The 20,210-nt window shown below is 39.5% G+C and overlaps 2 protein-coding genes across 6 annotated transcripts in view; one reads left to right on the top strand and one right to left on the bottom strand.

The window, feature by feature from the left end:
• Positions 1 to 10,583, bottom strand: part of LOC111246257 (uncharacterized) — a 28,350-nt gene extending 17,767 nt beyond the window's left edge. The window contains exons 1-3 of one of the 2 annotated variants that reach the window (XM_086985395.1): positions 10,446 to 10,580; positions 3,124 to 3,393; positions 1,432 to 1,547 (exon numbers count right to left, since the gene is read on the bottom strand). The gene's annotated coding sequence lies outside the window, so the exon portion shown is untranslated. Of the gene's footprint in view, positions 1 to 1,431; positions 1,548 to 3,123; positions 3,394 to 10,445 lie in introns of both variants that reach the window. The other variant, XM_086985396.1, reaches the window with a different exon arrangement.
• A 355-nt stretch (positions 10,584 to 10,938) lies between these two features.
• The window catches only part of LOC111246253 (uncharacterized), a 96,886-nt gene continuing 87,614 nt past the window's right edge, over positions 10,939 to 20,210 (top strand). For 2 of the 4 annotated variants that reach the window (XM_022795547.2, XM_086985367.1), the window contains exon 1: positions 11,992 to 13,131. The gene's annotated coding sequence lies outside the window, so the exon portion shown is untranslated. Of the gene's footprint in view, positions 11,083 to 11,991; positions 13,132 to 20,210 lie in introns of those variants that run through there. The other 2 variants (XM_086985368.1, XM_086985370.1) reach the window with 2 other exon arrangements.

Below are 20,210 nucleotides of genomic sequence, written 5' to 3'. Positions count from 1 at the left end.
ACATACTTCATTTTTCTCTAAGAATTAGCCGGTCGGAAGGAAAGTTTGACGGTAGCATTTGACGCAAAGCTCGATAAATATATTCACTTTATTAACATACTTACTATTAAGTTCCCGGATACAAATTGTGCATTTCCGTCTCCTTTAAATCTCCTTTAAAACCGCTGGCTTTATAGCTTGGTAGCTACCTACCCGTAGCTGCGATGGTAAGCCAAAAACAAGCACAAGCCGTATAGGAGTGTTCTACCCACTGTTTTTTTAGCACTTCTATTGACCGTGACTTACTCTCTGTAATGAAATATTTTAAGAAGTTATAATAGTTAAGCGTAATATTAAATATAATATCAATATAAATATTACTAGCAACTAAGAAGAAGTGATTTAATTAAATTTAATTCAAGGAAAAATATTAGTGCTAAAAAATAACACGACAGATAGTAGTCGTCGAAGGTCATATTCTAATTTTGATTTTGGGCGAATAACTATGAAAAAAAAAAATACAATAAAATCTTCGTACCACTGTGGCGTTTTGGCGCGCTGTTCGTAAACGCTTATCATAGCATCGTTAATTTATTCATTGTTATGTCCGATACAGTCCTCATCCTTCATAGTAGACCCGTTTCACCGCATTAATAAGGATTGCCTTGGCAAAAGCCCGGTCTGTACACAGACAAATCGGAACTAGCAGATTGCGGCGAAGTCCTGCATGGAGTGTTCAGTATTTCGAACAACTGCGAACGCAGTCAAGCATTCCGATAGGGAAAAACGCAGTCACGCCGCTACGCGTATGAGCAATCGGTTATTTAACGACCTGATACCATACCTCCGCCATCTATCCAACATAACTTACATTTTGTGGGCTATGTTTTCGATGCGAGTTAACGGCTGTCATTTGCACATATTGTTAACAAAAAGAAAAACATATCAATTTCTACGCATTAACGTATATACATACGCCTGCATATATAGGTATTAATTTGTTTCTGAAATCCTTCGTCGTCATCAGCATCGTTATCGGACGCTCCTGAATGTAGAGCTGTGAAAATGCTGTCATATCGCTCGTTTCTTGTCTCTAATTGTTTTGCTCTCTGCCTATTTGGTTCATGATCTACTCGGGTAGCGGAGCAGAATCGAGACGCAAAACTTCCTTCTTGAGTGTAAGAACGTATGGATATTCGTTTTTTCTGCGAATTAAATGAAGGCAATCTATACAACCTGCCTCTTCGAAGAAGGCTGCGTGCAGTTAGTTCTACGCCACACTGTAGGCAATAGAGACAACTTCAATATATGTACATATAATTCACCGCTAAATATCTTGTCTAATGGAACATAATGGATACTGATAAGTCGTCGATAGCATGAGACAAAGACATTCCTTTATTTTTATAATTTTTCCATATTTTCGGATTTTACGAAGAAAAAATCACTTACTGGATCAAACTGGACGGGAGCTTGAGATCATTTATTTTGCCAAAAAGGAAAATAGCTTAAGTAGCAGATTATGTATAATATATCGGAGAGTACGGTTAAATCTGTCGAGAATTTACCTGAAAATGATTTCATAAACAAAGCAGAGAAATTCCATTACGAAAAAAGGCCTAGTGTTTTTTGCGGGCCTACGACTACAACACAAGTGGTTCTAACTACACTCCGACCTTCAAAATCTAGCTAACTCGTAAATTGCTTGCAATAGGCCCTTAAGATTTTTTGCCCACATTCGAATATTCCTGACTTCTGAATTTAACTACACACAATTATACACTTATAAGTCTAAAAGTTGGCTTCTCAGGACGCCGAATGCAGACGAAAGCTTTACATAGCCTTTATGTCGCCTCAGCATAACAGGAGCTTATGGACTTACTAAACAAAACACAAACGCTTTATTGAAATTGTACTGAGAAATTCTAAAAATCGTGATCATAAATTTTGACTTGTACATTTCTATGACAATAACTTCTAGCTTAGTTTTGAATGCCAGTTTACATGCGCATTATTTTGTGGTTCTTCCTATCTATGTGTTAGCTCCGATTCTCTCCTGCCTAAGGTCCAAGGCCATTTGACCCAGTTTCCACCTCCCGCCCTACTAACAGTCTCATTTTTACTCCTGGACCAGATCCTCATGGCAACCTCTTTCCTAGTCAGCTCTAAGTTCCCTCTCCCAGTGAAGTCCGACATGGGCCCAACGTTTGCTTGCGCTCCATCTGGTCCCCACCTGTGGCTCAGAACAACAAATCTCAGCACTTGACAGAGGCAACAAAACACGCAGTGTGTGTATGCATGTGACGAATAGCCGTTGTTCGTAATGCCTGCTAATAATTTTCTTATATTGCTGACGATGAAAAAAGAAGCTCCTTCTGACTGTTCCGTAGCGACTGGCAATGATAATAACGGGATTGCAAGGAGTAACAAAGACACCTTTGAACCGCTCCGTGTCCCCATTATCGTCATCACTTCCTTTCGGATTTATTAAAATTTTATATTGGTTTAGACGATTGTGCAATCTGAGACATTCTCTCTAACGGACCGAGAGTGACCCTTCAACTAAATATATTTTCATAGACAGTGAAAGGTTGTCAACTTGAACGTACGTTCTTTCAAGGTAAGTGATCGGACCCGTGTGTTTCTATTTCACTGCCTAAAAAACGATTCGTTGACAAGACAGTCTCGGTTTTGTTAAACCAAATGTAACGGAATAGAAAACAAGGAGAGGGCTAAAGCTACTTTTGATGGTTGGACATATTAAAGAGGCGTTGGAGGTATATGCAGACCGTACTTCCGTCCGGAAATCGACGTTTAGAATCTTTGTGTCTTTACGAATGTCTTTACGACTGTATGGATTGTACGTGCAGCCGAAGTGTTGCTGACCATTGAGGGACAGAAATTCATGAATGAGCATAATGTATACTATGCCGATTTAACATTACAAGTTACATCAATGACGTTCCTGACTTAACAAGTAAAAATAAATGTCAAGTTAGTAATAATTAGATTTTGTTGCCCACATATCATAGGCCGCCGCCGCCGCCGCCGTTAGAAACTGCGTTAGCTTACAGGAGCATCACTACATGAAGAATAAACTATAGGGCAAAGTGAACTTATTCACACAGGTTGTATAGCATTTACCATTAGCGGGACTTGAAGCAGCGATCCCTGTGATCTAGTTCTATCGTAGACTTGGCTGCGTTGACAAAGTAAAACTGCCCTGGTCGGTTCCGGAACTGTCCGCCTTGTCATGGTACGGCTTCTCGCCATAGCGGTCAGAATGTGTCTGCGCGGATGATGGAATCGAGACCGTAGCGAAAGTAGTTGTCTGCTGTATTTAATCGCTAGTGACAATGGCAAGCCCATAAAAACATCTAACTCAGGAAGGCCGATGTAGGACCAATATTTTTCCTGGTTGAACGAAATTGATATTTTGTCAAAAAAAAACCCTAGAATTAGTGTTAACAAGTCGTTGACGTGATACTGCACGTTGAACTCTAAATGAATACGCTCACTTAGCTACTCATTAAACTTTCCGGTCAAATACAAAGGATTTTTACTGAAATCTACAAGCGTATATTTTAATTTTTTTTAAGCAACGTATGTTCTTTATAGTATTTTTGTTTCGCATATCAGTAAAGTATATAATGCAACTACTACGATTTATATTGGCTCCTTTTTAATAGCTTGGTATCATACGGTTATTTTCGGGAATCAGTCTGGTAAGCCAGTTCATGTGTAAATTGACTTTATCTAAGAGCGAGATCTCTTAGAATTAAGAAAACGTTTGGCAAAAGCAATGGTTTGCGTCTTCATTGGAAAAGAAAAGCCATACTCTACATCTAAATAAAAGTTGCTAGCCTTAAAGGCCTTATTTTCGAAAACCTGAATGACAAACCACCTCACCCGGGACTACACCCGGCACTCGTAAGAATAAGAAACCTTAGATTCGACGACGCAAGGTTTAATATTCCTACCTAGTTTCCTGTTTTTGGTGAGCCGCATAAGATAGATTTTAGATATATACAATAGGATTTCCGAGGGTGAGATATAGATGTTCTTTTACATATTTTTTGACCGAACACAATTTTAAGGAAAGTTGCTCTCATATTCATTTTGCATTGGAGTGCTTATTAAGATGCAGAGGAAAAACTACTAGAGGAACACTTACCAAGTACTTAATTTTTGCTAAAACTCATTTAAAAACCATAAAAAACTTTTTCATTCATCACTTGTCATATGTAAATAGATATTTTAAGGAACTCTGCCGAGTTCCAGCTTATATATAAGTATGTTTTCCCTGCCTTTAAAAACAACCAACTATTCTAATTCAAATTCATGCAAGCATCAAGATTACTGCAAAAGCATATTGTGCAAGCATAATTGGAACTGTTTTGATATAAGCCATGATCACTCTCCCTAATATTCCCTAACTTTCTTTATTCCCCAACAACCCATAAAATTCGCTTTTACAGGATTCTTCCCATCGCAGCTATGTGATGTGGTTGTGAGTAGCAGAAATTCAGACTGGTTACTGTGAAGAGAGATGACATTTTTTTTAATAAAAGACGTGGCAGAAAAGCAACTTGATGTCAGCAACACGTCCAACAGGAAGCACTGCATATGTAATCTCTATATCAAGCTGCGATTCAAACCTCAAGAAATGAATTCTTTGGTATGCCTAGCTGAACTAATAATAAAGAAGAGCTTTTCTTCTGAAAAGAAGAAACCTGTTATTTGTCACAGTAGCCTTTATCTATATCATAAGGATAAACATGTCTCTGACATGTTTATACTCAAATACCAGGAACGTCTTCTGTACCACTCAAAATGTCTATGGAACAATATGGTACTATGAGTTAGTGAACGTAATGTTCTAACCGATAATGTTACGATTGAGTACATATCTGTGTCCTTAACACACTTAAGCTGAACAGTAGTTTGTTATTATCTATAACTTGTTTCGACTCGCAGATATCTCACCCTCACATTAACAGAGGCCAGTCATAACCGCAACCACAAAGTTCTTCCCCCAAGTAAAATTTTTCTGTGCATGAGAATTAGAAAACCTATTACATGTCAGAGATCTTTTGAAGTCTCGATGTTACTTTATCTACGGAGAGATGCTCAGCGGTATAAGAACGTCAACGATCTTCTACACAATGTGCAACACGATGGCAGTATAGTATGACGATGCTGTAGGTAGAAACACATTATCTGCTTCTACGTTCTATTGGAAGGCTAGCACGTCCGCTAGACCAAAAGCGTACATATGAATTATAAAATCCGAGCCTTTCTTCTTTTTCCAACGTGAACACACGTGCCCGAGTGGTGGTGAGTGAGAAAAAAACAGAACGTCCTCTAATGAACTAGGGGGCAACTTCTAGAATTACGCCGCCATTCTAACAATGCACCCCTGCTAGAGTAGTGTTCAGGCTTAGCATTTTTTTTATCCACTTACACGATCCCTCAACAGAGGAGCCGCAAGATCGGAACTTAGATTATTGTGTGGTCGTCTTGCCCGCCGTTAATCTGTCACCCGGACACGCTTGCTGTTTTAGAAGATATAGGGTTATCTGCATGTTACGCCGCCTTGGGTATCTCGTTTCCCATGACTTTGATTGCTTTTAACCTTGTATTATACAGTATTATATAGAGTTCAACCTACCGTTGGGTACCGTTCTCGGCTCAGGGGGCAGACCAAGATCGTTTCTGACTCACGGCCAATATTAGATCTCCGGGTCAGGACGCTGAGGCGTGATAAATCAGGACAGCTTGAGTGTGCCCGAAGTGACAGGCACACAAACACGCGCGCGTACTTTTTTTAGATTTTAAAAAGGCGACAGAATAGCTTAGTAGTCTTGCGCCGTCAATGGGTTCTATGCTGTATGATATAGGTATTAGATATAATCCATCAGTGTCAAACACCACCATCGTGCACTACAGGGAAGAAGGTGTTTTACTTCGACGCTTCACAGTTTTAACAGATAATCAGATTGTATAATGCAGATCTTTTATTACATGGTAGACTCCTTTGTCGCGATTTGGTGAAACGAGGAATATGGAAATATGGTGAGAGTACGCTCGTGCTGATAAAATAACTGGAGCAAATCGTTAAGCTCTGTTCGTAAAGTCAACAACGATAAATTAGTGTGCCTTATTTATTAACCGTAATTCTCGGTACGATCATGACGCCTGCTTCACGCTGTACTTGGGAGTTAAAAGTCTTATGGAATGACAAGTTCACCACTACGGTAGTTTGATCCAAACGACTATATATCAGCAAACTATGAGAACGCAGAAGTGTCCTATATATATATATATATATATATATATATATATATATATATATATATATATATATATATAAAGCGAATTGTACATATTGCACTTGCGAAACCCACATTTCAAAATGGCAAAGGCAATACGTATAATAAAAACGATTATATGCTTATGTTCATTATATGTCTGTCTTTAGTAAAACAGCAAGTCGGCAAAATGAGTACGACTGGGAACATTTCGCCAAATAAGTCAACACGAGCTCGAACGTGTTTTAGCATATTTTAAAAATCTTCGTTATCCATAAGGATAAGCAAAAGAAACATGGCTAACTATCGTCCTCGTCCAATGCTAGTATGATTTAATCGACACAAACCATACTTCGATGGCTGGTGTTTGTTAAAAACGTTTTCTACCTGTTCCGGAACACTTCAGCACTTCGTATTAGAAGACCACGACGGAAAAGTGAGGTCGCGTTACCCTTTACGCACCTACCGCACAAAGCTTTTTTTTAATCTTTCGAACAATTTGTCGCAGAGTTTTCTCGCTCGTTACATATGAATTTTAAACTCGACGTTAAATATGGAAGTAGGGACAATCACTGGGTGGTCTTCAAGAAAAAGATTTCATCCAGCTAATAGTAACACCGGTTTCGCGACTCATGTGTAAAAGGAACTCAGAAATGAATTGTTGTTATTGACGTACGTTTGTAGATGTAATGACCTTCATGCTATAGGTTTGGAGAGATTGACTGGTGGTTAATTCAATAGTTTATATTGAAACGCGTTATGGTAATTAGCGGTGAGGTGCTTTAAAAAGAAGGCGGATCTATGACATATGCAAATACATCTAGCTGCTACTAGGTATATCCGCATGATCAGAACATAGCTAACTCGGGTATGGCATGACAACCAGCTTTCTTGTATCAAGCACTGTGGATATCAAAACGTGTGGGATCTCAAGAAGCTGTTGCTATAAATAAGATTAGCGGCTACGCTTATACGTAGCTTTACTTATCCCTGGGAAATGACTAATATAAAAATTGACAAAATCTAACAAGATATTAGCTTAACAGTGTCGGGCCAAAGATTATTTTATGGTGAACTAAATTGAAAAACCGTGTATTTCTGCTTAACATACATATATGCCTAGATAATGCTTTCTATCTAAACTTCGATTCAAGAGGACAACCGCGCTATGTTTATAGAAGCATCAAAGCAGGGATTTGTACAAGCAACCGAAATGTTTTCTTATCTAATAAGTTTATTTTAATCTCGTTCTCTAAAATGTGCCTCATTAGTGATAGATAACTAGTTAATATGAGTCTCATTTCTAATTCTTTTTTTGTGTATATTAAATGAGCCCGAATTTGAACTGTGAGGTTTAACTACGGAGGTCTACATAGCTGAACCCACTTTAATTCTCCATCAAAACCCGCCGCAGAATGTTCGCTGAAAAAATGACCGCTAAAAGGAAGCATGCCACATTTGGTATCAGTTGGTGATTATCCAATGTGTGGGTGTGGATGGATCTATCTGAGTTCTGCTTTAACAAACGGCCTGATAACAAGATACCATAGTAACTATTTGCCAGCGCTAAAATTTGAATCAGTAGAATAGAATGAAATTGGTTCCACGGCGGCCTTCACAGCGTAACGTTGCAGACAGACGTAAATGGCCTAGGCATATCCAAACTTTTTGAGCTTTTGACTTCACGTTTATTCTTTCGTCTACTGCTGTGTAATGGAATGGCTAAAACGCTCAAAGCAGCTTTTAACAGAAGTGATTTCTCTTGCATAAAGGGTGGAGCACTTACATCCAGACCGTTTCTTATGACTTGCTTTTTAGGCTCTATTTAAACGAAAACAAATTCTCTAACATTTTTTTTTGCATGTTCTATAAGTCTCATGACTAACGGTCATATCTAGAATAAAGGTTCAATTCAGGCCAAAATTGGTCACAGGCTTGTTTCAAATGTTCCCTCTCCGAACGCACGAATGAAATCTTTCCTGATCGCACGTGTGAGCGAGTTGACGTTAGCACGTTGAGACTTATGTAATCCTCGTTCAGTACGCTTACTTACAGAGTAATCCAATAGATCCAAACCTAGGCTCTTCGGTTGCCATATGTGTAGGATTGGCGCACAATATACCTTGCATTGATCGACTGCGATAAACTGGTGCATTGTCTATTTCTAGACAGTTTAGCTAATTGCAAACGTTTTGTAGAATATGCAGATAGACTTTTTTTGGCTATACGTTAGGTTCTTCTGAAAGGAGTATAGCGACATGACGTCTCTTTCATTGGATACCAAACACAAAGCATGAACTTTAACCGGAAATTTGCTTTTACCCCCAATTTTAAATATATCCTTTAGATTTTGAGCAAACTAGAAATTATTTCCCTTAATGGTGAATTTTTCTATCAATAATAACGACTTCCTCGTCAGAGAGGAATCGAAGCGCATCTGCTGCTTGTTCTTTGAAGGAATTGAGAAGCAAATAGTATCGATAAAATCTCTTGATTTTATCATCCTCAGCGAACAGCTATCTGACTTCTGAGTTTGGCGTACACTTGAGGTCCTCGTGACAAGGCATTCTAAGTCCCCCTAAGTGTCCCGATCCAAAAAAAAATTCCAAAAAAAAGAGTTCTTTTTTGGTGGGCATCGATTAATTTTCAAGTCAGCCTTGTTTTCTTTTTATCATCAATTTTCTACTATATTGTGCTAGCACCTGCTCCTTCTGCAGCCGCACGAGCACTTCCAATGCTGTGGACTGTCGATCTGAGGTACCTCAAGAATTTTATAAACTTGCTTGGGTTCGTCCCGCAGGAGGGCAGTACACAATAGCTGACCTTTGCTCAAATTCCGTAAATGACGTACTGTTCTTTATCATGACAAGTTTTTCGTCTTAGAATAAACTGGCTTTTTTTCTGGCGGCGAGAGTAGATGATGAACGCATGCCCTCTATGACAAACGGCCCACCATAGTTTGTTTAAATCTAAATACCGTGTCCATTATATATATATATATATATGTCGTCAGAAAAAGAAAATCTATGGAACTGTATACGCATTCCTATATTTTTGGTTGGTAGGCGAAGCAGATGCCAGAAAACGGACAGCATCAATCCGGGGTAACAGGCCCAAGGTAAAAAAAAATAGGTTGGTAATTTTTCATGTGCTGGAAAAGCTGACCAGTACGATTTATTAAGATATATTAAATATACAATAATAATGTCCTTACAGTATGGATTGCTTGAAATCGTAAATAGCAAAAAAAAAAAAAAATTGAGAATCGCTGAAAATACCTCAGCGCCTATAAGTGACGTAAATCGTGTCTATAATACGAGATAACGCAAAGCAGATCGGTAGCGGTTTTTTAAGTAGAATCATCTCGCTACAGTAGACGCTCTCAATGAAGCAATGGATAAACAAAATAAGGCAGCTAAATTATTCTGTACGCAATTGCCATACCTAAAATGCTATGATACCTGTTAATATTAACGAATGATCACTGCTTCAGGACTAACAACCACAAACAAGAGCCTTAATAATTTTTATACTAAATACGACCTTATTAAGCAAGCTGATCACTAGCACTCAGTGTTGACTGAATTACCTTCGCGAAGCTCAATGCATAACATGCATGAGGTTTCTTTGTTTTCTTTTTCTATAGGTAACAGATACCCAGAGTTTGCATTAGTCTATAGGGTAGCCGGAAAACAATCTGCTGCACCCGATAATCAATGAGAGCACGTGAGGGAGAATATGGTTAATCAGAGAAACAAGTAAATGTTTCAAGTATTTCGTTCGATACTAAAGCTGTTAAGCATTTGACCGTTAACTTGTAATAAAGAAATGGGTGTGTCTACTGCTGGTCTCAATGCTAAATTTACTATACGAACGCGTTACTGCAACACTAGCCCAAGTGCTATAGAGGGACTCGGCATTTTGGGCGTAGGACCCGCTGGGTACGGATGGTAGAAACATCCAGTGAAAACCAGTAAACGTGTTGAAATCGCTCTAGTTGATATTTTTGTCAGTTAGATTGCTATTTCCGTTGCCATCGCCATGTTGCCTCGGCAGAGGAACGGATACCGATACAACTATTATAACTACAACGTAGTAGTTTGTCCTCTGCTGTTTATCGACCAAGTCACACAAACACATTTGATAAGTTCCTACCGTGGATCTGTCGGTACGTCTGCTTCTGTATGCTGCCCGTTCATCCATGCGTGTTTTTACGTTGCAGCATTGACATCCACTCTTTCCTTACGGCGCTCCAGTCTATATAGGCGCAGTTGCAACATCGAACACTTCTTAACCAGCAGAGCCGGCAGCAAACGTCACCGTCGACGTTGCTCAAACTGACAGCGTTCGAGCTGACTGCAGATGCATGAGACTCTTCACAGTCCACAACGTGTCTGGCTATCTGTCTGTTATTCGATCAAATGATCGAAAGCTGAGCACAAAGAGAGAAAACACAATACGATGATTTTGTATTATAACATAGCGTGGCGACACGCGGCAATAACCTTTGGTGGCAGTTATAAATGTAGCTAAGATAGTCTGAAGATATCTGGTGGAATCTGTAAGAATAGCCAAGAAGAAACGAACTGCAACAAAGGACGACCTGTACATATTCGAATGACACCGATCTATTTGTATTGTATATAGATCCCGTTAATTGGTGGCGGAGAATGTAGGAATTATCACTGGGCTATGTCTCGTACGAGTGACCTGAGAGCCGACGAAAGGATAGTGTTCGTGAAAATGGGTCCTCTCTATCGTATAAGACATCCGACTCTGTGAATCTGAGTGCGTAAGTCTATGTATATTTTCATCACTTATCGTTTGTTACTTATGCTGTACAAACTTTTACCAGCAGGCCAAGGCAGGACTGCGTTACGATGCGAAATTGTGTCTTGTATGTGCTTCTGCGCTTGGAGAAGTATAGATTATGGTTGTCTTAAGAAGTGACCAAAGGTAAAAACGAATTTAATGCATAAGTATATGTAGCCTTATCACATCTATAGTTTTTATAACTAATATATTTTCTACCCCCTGATGCAGTCTAGATAACGATATTAACACGTTACAAGCGCAGCACGTCTTTGATGGCATCTGTTCGGTCTTAATACGCTGGGCGTTCTAATAATACCCCCGTACGAATTATGTATGTCATATAACATCTGCGTTCAACATTAAGCTATAATTAGATGAACCTGTCGTAGCCCAGATCAGCGAGTTGGCTTGCTAACAAACGTCTCGCAATTCGATCGGTGTCGCATCGCATATACCTTCGTTGTACTCGGCTAAAAGGAGCGGCCATCAGTATCCATTGATATCATCGATGTTTCGTTTATTGGCAATCATTCTGATAAGCTAGATAAGCGTTCTGGGCCGGCGACAATAACTGAAAGCCAGCCTGAAATCAACCGCAGATTGTTCATTGCTACCGCCCCTATGTAATCGGTCGTCAGCAACTCAGGCTATACGCGTCAGTGGAAAGGGTCACATACTGTAATCCACCAGTCAGGTGCCGCGGCCATTTTTATTATATTCTAGGCTAGTGCACTTTTATCGCCTGTAGCGAGCTCTGCGCCCTACCTATCGACCCGCCTGCCTGGTTAGTTGGCAGCCCCATTGTCTATGCGCGCTGCCAAGGTAAGGACGCCAGTGCTGACCGAGCTCCCGGGGGCTCTCTCTCTCTCACTCTCTCTCTCTCGCTCTTTCTCTCTTGCGCGCGCTCTCTCTGTTCAAAAGGGCAGAAGGGGGTGCAGTGGACACTTTCTCGCGAGGGGGGAGGCACACGTTTGGTCGGCCTCGAGCAGAATACGCCTTGTGCGCTTGGCCCCGTTGCCTAGTAGCCGGCTGCTGGTTGTTTAGCTGTCGGCGCAACCTGCAGCAACCGACTCCACACTGACCTATACCCCGAGCGTAGTGCTGCTATCTAAAGGTCCCGTGTCAGTCCGATAACTTTCCTACATATCCTATCGCATACCATGAAATAGATTAGACTGGCTATTGCACGCTATTGTGTCACGTATTAACGGGTTACTAGTAATTTGCCCATTGCCCGTCGGTTTGAATACCCAGCCGGGCAGCTAGTTACGCGGCAGACTCACTCTGGAAGCCGTCCACAATGACGAGCGGGTGGCGAGCTAGAGCTACTGTAGTTATCGTCTCCAGTGGCGACCACCGCTGAGTACTCGCGTAGAAAGGAAGACAGCCAGATAGGCAAAGAGGAAGAAAACGAGTGAAAGGTTCAGTTTCGATAAAGCGTGTTTCCTACGCCTGTTGTGTAATAAGATGTAACATTAGTGCTCCGTGCGGTATTCTGATGTCGATCTTTTTTGGTGTTACGCTTCTTTTGTTCGTGTGTATAGCTGGTGGCTTCTTCTGTCCGTGTGTATAGCTTTTACAAGATCTTTGCAAACGTTCAACGTGTATACGAGGCCAATGTGTTACTGCAATTTTTATCGGCAACAGGAAGAGGCCTTTTGCACGTGTGACGTTGGTCTATCGACTGGATCTCACACTAGAACAGTACACACATAACAACAAGAGAACAACAGAGGAAAAGTACGCCAATAAGCTATTTATCTGAGTGTTTGTTGTTATTTGCTGGTGCTGCTTTTGTTACGGCTATTTCTGCTGGGCGCGGAATGAGTGACTGTAAGAGGGAGCAAAACGGAAAAATGGACTCCGGTTGATTTGCCTATTGTAAATTAACGCGAGTGTGTGGTGTCTAATAGTTACGACATCTGGTTTGGCCGGTGATGGTTGATTTCCATGTGTGCTTCTTCAACGCACTGGCGTACTCAGCCAATTGTTCAGAATAGTTGGCTGATCAGCTGTGTAAGACAAGGTAGGGCCCAAATTCAAGTCAAGTGGGAGAAAAATTTCAGTAAAAACATTATTTAGTTCTAATGGTACCGACGATGATTGTAGTGAATAGAGATTTGGATGATTTCATTAAGTAATCCGGACAACCTTACTCTACACATAAAATGGAAACAAAAGCCATTCACATCTACTGCGGGTGATCAAAGTGGGTCTATTTCTATTGACGTTCATTGACGACTTAGCGATTTGGAGCTAATGATTTTTACGCACCCAAACAGAATTTATTATCTGAAATGGGTAGTAAAGGCGACAGTGTTTGGTCTATTTTCCAATCCACCTGGGCAGTGGCAGCATTTAAATTAGCTTCAAAGGCTTTGCATAATACTAGGACCACATGTCCTTTAGGCCGCTTCCTGTGTGCTACCTATCTGTGAACGAACATTTTGCTTAGACGCTTACGCTTTGTTCAAGTGCATTGGACTGACCTGTCAAATTAAGGAGTGTATCTGCTTTCGAAATAGTGCCGGTATCTGTGACACACGATGACAGACGACATTATATTTAAGCATCGTGAAACTTACATGGATACATTTCTCTACTTAGTTTATAAGCGAGATTCTATTGATATTATTTGCGGTGCTAAGCTGATACGCTTTTTGAACAACATATTAACCAGATATATCACTTAAAAAGTGTAATCTAATAGCTAATCCTCTTATGGATTTCTCTTTACGCCACTCAACTCGTTCATTGGCCTGCTTTAATTTAAAGCGAACATATTGAACATCGATTGCATGAATCATGTAACATATATGATGGTTCTAGTTTTTTGTTTTTTTTTTATGGAATAAATAATACAGAACCATTGTTAGTAAATTAAATAAAAAAAAAATAAGTTATTAAATTGCTAAAGCAGTTTATGATTTTATCGGACAACGTTCAATAACTGAAACATTTGTCCTAACCTTTACCTTTATTGAATACTTTTATAACCTAACATTTATTGAATCATCGAGTTGTCTTTCGTAATGGAACCACCGCTTATAACACGATATTCGCGTGAAGTTCTCACTGATTTTTCAGAGTTTACTACTACTACCACGTGTTCCTACTGACACGTTGCTTCATACCGAAGCAATAGCATATTGAAGAACTAGAAAAAATGAAAGTCTACATCCCTCTGAAATAGTAATAACTTGATTCCTGTATTATTATATATACCGCAGCATGCACCGTTTGTCGCGAAAGAACAAAGAAAACATACTTATCCTATAAGTATATTTTCTTTGCTCTTTCTCAACTTATAGATTATAAAACGTCCTTCTTTGTTAGAGTGACTGCAGTGTTTCTTGCTGCCGATTAACGATAATGATTTATACACACGAGTATAACATAGCCTAAATCTAGCCTGTACATGTTCGAATCAGGTTGTGTTTAAAGTAATATTCTCATTTTTATAAGCATAGTTAACTGAAATCTTAGAAAATTTCTAAAAATTTAGAAATCTAATTACACAATATACTAATAATATAATAATTTTGCCGTTGCTATCATAGTCTCTAAACATCGTGAAGATTTTTAAGCTCTGTTCAGCCACAGTGAAAAACATCATCGATTCACGATTAGATAACCGATAACGTCATCAGCTCAATAGAGTATTATTAAAAAGCCTCCCAGAACACAAATAGAAGATAACATTTATAATGAGTAAGTAGCAGCAAACAAGCTGCGGCGCGAACTACACGCTGACTGCAAACCGAAACGCGCGCCTATATTTCTTACGACACTTTTAAATCACGCCGTCGCTCTATGGAAAACGTTACTGCAGGTCGAGGACTGTCGTAAAGCGTACGACATTCGTTGAACGGGTAGAGATTTGAAAGCGACGATGATCGTCGACGTGGGATCTGGCGCACGCTGAATGCGCGGTAAATTATTGCTGTCATTCATGATTATACGTATTTACAAACAGAACCGATACGGCGTAGTCATCTGAGGCATCGTGAACGCAGCAGCTCCAACTTGACACGAAATCAGATCGATTTTGATAAATGATTTAGCGGTCGGAAGCTGGCGAGCGACGGAGTATTGGACAAATATTTTCTTAACAGCATTAATGATATTCTGTTTGCCAGAGATGACACTGAAGACGATAGCACGACTGTCAGGTGAACGACCCCTTAAAACAATGCCATAATGTCCTAACGAACTGATCGCTTTGAGAAAGGCCTGCCCTGATAGATGAAATTATGGAAGATTGACGTGTGACGCTCTATGTGATGAACGCATTGCAACGCCGTGCGAGGTTCATCAATTTTGAATCGGTGGACTGCCAAAACAGCCGTCAAAAAAATGGCTAGCAGACGATTTCGGTAGTATGCCTTGATTCGCGCTACTAAGTAATAATAAGAGCACAGTATGACGATATATATTAGAATATGTATTTAGAATATAGAATTAGCAAAATTATCGTTTCGACGCATTTGACAGATCGTAGTTACTGAAGGTCGGCCCACATTTATACGTTCATAATTAAGATCAAAGGCAGTAGCTGCCTCGTTATTCAGGCGGCCAGGCTAGATTACGTATATCTAGCCTACTCGCCATATATGCGTAACCCCTGCAAGCGTTACATGCCAAAAGTTGTTTCCTTTGCTTCATGCCGTAATTAACAAAGCTATCTACACAGGCATGATGCATAATGTCGCTAGCCGGCTGTAATTACGATCCATTCGTGGTTAGATTCAACAATACAATACTGAATGAAAAGAAAGTGGACGCAGTGCTTTGTACGATAGGGGTTACTGCAAAAACTAATCGTTCATGTACGATGCCGTGAATTCAGCCGAGTGCGGCAGTGAACCCTACATTCGATTGCTAGTTGAGGTCGGTGTGGGTGTTCTATTCGTAGGTAAAAGACCTAGTACTGGCTAAATGCATGTTTTATGGGAGAGCAGGTTATGCCATATGTTGTTGGCGTATGTTGTAGATGAATGTTCTGCTGATCTGAAAACCGAAGTGTATATTGTCGTAATATTCTAAACTCTGGCTAAATATCCGACCTTAAAGTGTTTTAAACCTTTTGGTTGCCAATGATCTGTTATGAATGATGAGCTAATATACTTGTTCGAAACATCAACCCAAAATGATTCAATTATAGGTAGGATATGAATGATTAGATATCAGTAGTTTGCTTATGCCCTGATATCATTACTCACTAGGTGAAGCTATACTAAATTTGCCAGGTATATACACATGCGTAACCTAATTAAGAATATTTATCTAGCCGCGCGATGCCCAGGTCAGTACTTGGCAAGAACGATTTCATAGTAATGCTTGTTACCACGATATAATGCTAAAGATGTCATAATAGGCTGCTCGAGAGGACAGATGTACAACTTGTGGTGAATGTGAATGAAAATAGGTCTTGACGAAAAGTCATTTCGAAGTTAGGCCAAGTTCTCGTGTCTATAATACATTTGATTTTTCCCCTGTTATAGCAAAACAGAATCGCAATGGATCGGAGCTCTGTGACGCGCACTGGTGCGAAAAAGCAATCTGGACTATATCTGATACGCGCTATCACTCTGACCACTTCCCGTAAAATGAACTATAGATCTTAAATTACTCTTAGTCCATGATTGACGTTAACTATAAAAGCGTAGAAATGTCCATACTCTTTGCGCTGGAGAGCCAAAATACTCATAATCAATTCGTCATATGCGTCAAGGATTTTAGCAGTTTACATATTTAAAAACGTTAGATATCTATAATATGTTACTTGAACTGCGCTTTGTATTATAATGTGGAAATATTGCATAGATTTTAAGAGATGTCAGTTACATAGTGAAGACTGTTTCTCTGTATGCTGAATTTTATGGATTCCCTAAAATTGTTTAATGCGAATTAAAGCGTTTTCTAAAAGCGCGTAAAATCAGAGTAATTTCATAGCCCGAATTCGAATGCAGACTATAAAAATATTTAAAAAAAAGTATAAAAATTTGTCCAGATCCTTTATGACCTAGAAAAGACTACAGAGGGGCCGAATAAGACCAGCGACGATGGAAAAATATGCACACAACACGTTAAGCCCGAAATGGTCTAGAAGAAGGGTCTATCTAAGCTTCGTATATTTGAATAGACGAAGTAAAATTGGAATAATTTTTTCGACATATTGCGCTGCCCTGCTTAAGTAACGAGAGTAATGTTACTGTGTATAACTCGGATAAAAAGGAATTACATTTCAACATTCAACGATTTCGCGTCAATAACGATCAATCTCAAGCCAGATGTATTTTAGTAGAGGTAAGTCTTTAATATGAATGCCATTTCGGCACATCGCCCAAATCTACCGTAGCGATAAATCTACAGGCATTCACGAGTCCAACCCTGAGCGATTTGCACACCTGTAGTAATGACGTCGCAAGTTTATAAAAAGTAATTCATGAAGTTAATAACAAAACATGACGTTAACACGACGCGCGTGTAAGTAAATGTGTAGGAAACTGTTTAAAATCCCTATCCTAAGTGAAAAATTACAATCGAACAATGTGCTAATAAAGCTGCCTTATTCTAAAGTGGGATTTCATTTTTTTCGGCTGCTATAAACTTCCCACATTTATTCACCAAAGTTTTTGCCTCCGTTTACACATGTTACAATCTATAGGGCATGTTCATACAGGTAGAGGAAGTTAGGAAATTAAGAACTTTCTTAACAAATTTATGGGCATATGAGCGATGGCATGAAATCATAAATAACTTCGTAAATCTGAATTACGTTGGCTACGCTTCCGAATCTACTTTTCTATGTAAACCATGTATTATCAGTTTTTTAGCGCAGTTATACGTTCTCACAACCGTAACGTAACGCATTAGTGGTGCTTCACACTTTCTGAAAATGGACTTTTCCTAAAGGTACGCTGTTTTATTGATATTACAGCATTGTGAGAAGACCCTCCTCAGTGTTCTCTGACATAATGGATGTCGCATAATTGCCTCTGTTCCAAGCGCAATTTCGCCACACAAGATATGACTGTACTCTTGTCCAAGAGGTAACCGTCTTTTGTACTAAGGCTAAAAACAGGCTATTAAGGCTTGTAAACGTTGAATGGATCCGATGGATGCGTAATGCCATTGCAGCCCAGAAAGCATCTATAGACCTTAAAGGCGCCTATTTTTGTGGAGACGTTGTTCACTTCTCTGCTAGTTTTTTCGACTGACCTTGCAACTTTAAAACGCTGTAACGGCATAATAGAAAAACGGACCCCCTATATTCTTATATTATTCAATCATAAGGCCGTTACAACAGTCCTGCGGCCCAATCCGGCTACAGGGGTTACATAACCTGTTAGAAAGGCCATCCGCCCTGTGAAGGCAAACTAGGTTAACAGAACAGTCTCCTTGGACCCTACGTTTCTCGAGAACGGCTACGTCGTCCTTGTTGGCTTGTTGGTCGCAAGTTGTAAAGCTGATGCTTGTTGCGCTTTTTAAAGGGAGAACTCTCATCTTAGAAATGGTAGGTAGATGGCTAGCCGATCACATGACGAACTGTTTGCTATCGTTACTGTGCAGTACAATGACTGAGGGTTATCACACGTTGAATATTTATAATCACAGCTAGTTGATGCTACAGAACAACACAAATATAGACGGTATTTTAACACTTGGTATAGTTAATCAGTTTCTGTGTTTGCACTATATATATGTATATATATATATATATATACATTCTGCGAACCTCCAAAGAAGCAAACGCAAATAATACAGATTTCATATAAAGAAATAAAACCTGTTTGAAAGACTTGATTCTCTAGCTGAAATTCTCTAGTAAGTTAGTGTTTTCGCGTGTTATAGACGTTGCTAAATAATACATATTATTTTGTTAAAACTTTAGCAAATATTGTAGAAAAGTACGAGTTGTTGTTGAAATCGATAACTAGAAGTTTCATAAGGTAATTAAAATTGAGTACAGCAAAGTTACTTCACATTCGCCCATGTAGACGATTTTTTTTGTTATGAAACGGGCCTCACGTGAGGCGTGAGTTCCTCAGCTTCCTGTACATTCTAATGTCCTTTTTGAATCGCGCCTGTATTAAGGCTTCGATAGGAAGCTATGTTGCTAGTATTCCCAGTTACTTGCTACTCCTTACGATTTCGATCCACTCGATTTATAGGCCCTTTAGCAGAAAGAAGATGAACACAGCCTACCTACCATAAAGCACCAAACAATAATGCGCGATAACATTCGGGATTCTCTTTTTCATCTCCCAGCATTGATTGATTAAAGAATAATTAGGAAACGTATTTAAATACATTTCTGCATATTTCTGAATCTATTCATTCTACCCTAACGCCTAATCAAATTGAATCAGGGCAGAATTTGTTGATGCTAAGATAGAACCTACTAGAAAATACCAGTCACATATCAGAAAAAATACTATTCAATGGTGGAGACCAAGATGGAGGCATTTTAAGTCTCGGCCAATAATACTGCTCAGAACAAATAAAAAGATGGAATACGGATACATATGGAACATTTATCGAGTGATATACGGGGAATCTGGTTTAAATTTCGACATCGAAATTTGTTGGACTGTAGATTCCGATGAAATCGAGTAGGTGTTGTCCTACGATGACCAGTCGCACGTCTACCTTCTTACAATTAGAGGCAAGCATGGACATTATTAAATTCATCCGTCAGACGTATGAGATGAAAATTCAAGTAGCCTTGATGCACCTAATCATGTCCAAACCTGTTTTCCCTTTAAATTTTATTATCGCAGATTTTTTTCTTTATAACCATCTCGCAGCCAGACAGCTGGCGTGATGCATCTGAGCCAATGAGAGCAAACAGATGCAGAAAGTAAACTGTTCCAAATAGCTTCACGTTTCGTATATCTGACTGCAGGGTGGGGATTGTTCGCGCCTTTTTTGTGCACCCCGTTGCTAGCATACATTGTGTTTTGAGAACCTCACTGTCAGATATTATTCAAGGAAGCTTAGAAAGGACCGATAACAACTCCGTCAGAAGCCGTTTTCACAGAGTGGAGCCATGATAGTAATGAGGCTTGGGCGGATGTTTATAATAAACGAAATGACTTA

Source organism: Varroa destructor, unplaced genomic scaffold (genome assembly GCF_002443255.2).
Source record: "Varroa destructor unplaced genomic scaffold, Vdes_3.0 BEIS01000003.1, whole genome shotgun sequence".
NCBI lineage: Eukaryota > Metazoa > Arthropoda > Arachnida > Mesostigmata > Varroidae > Varroa > Varroa destructor.
This window is presented reverse-complemented; position numbering and strand designations above follow the sequence as displayed.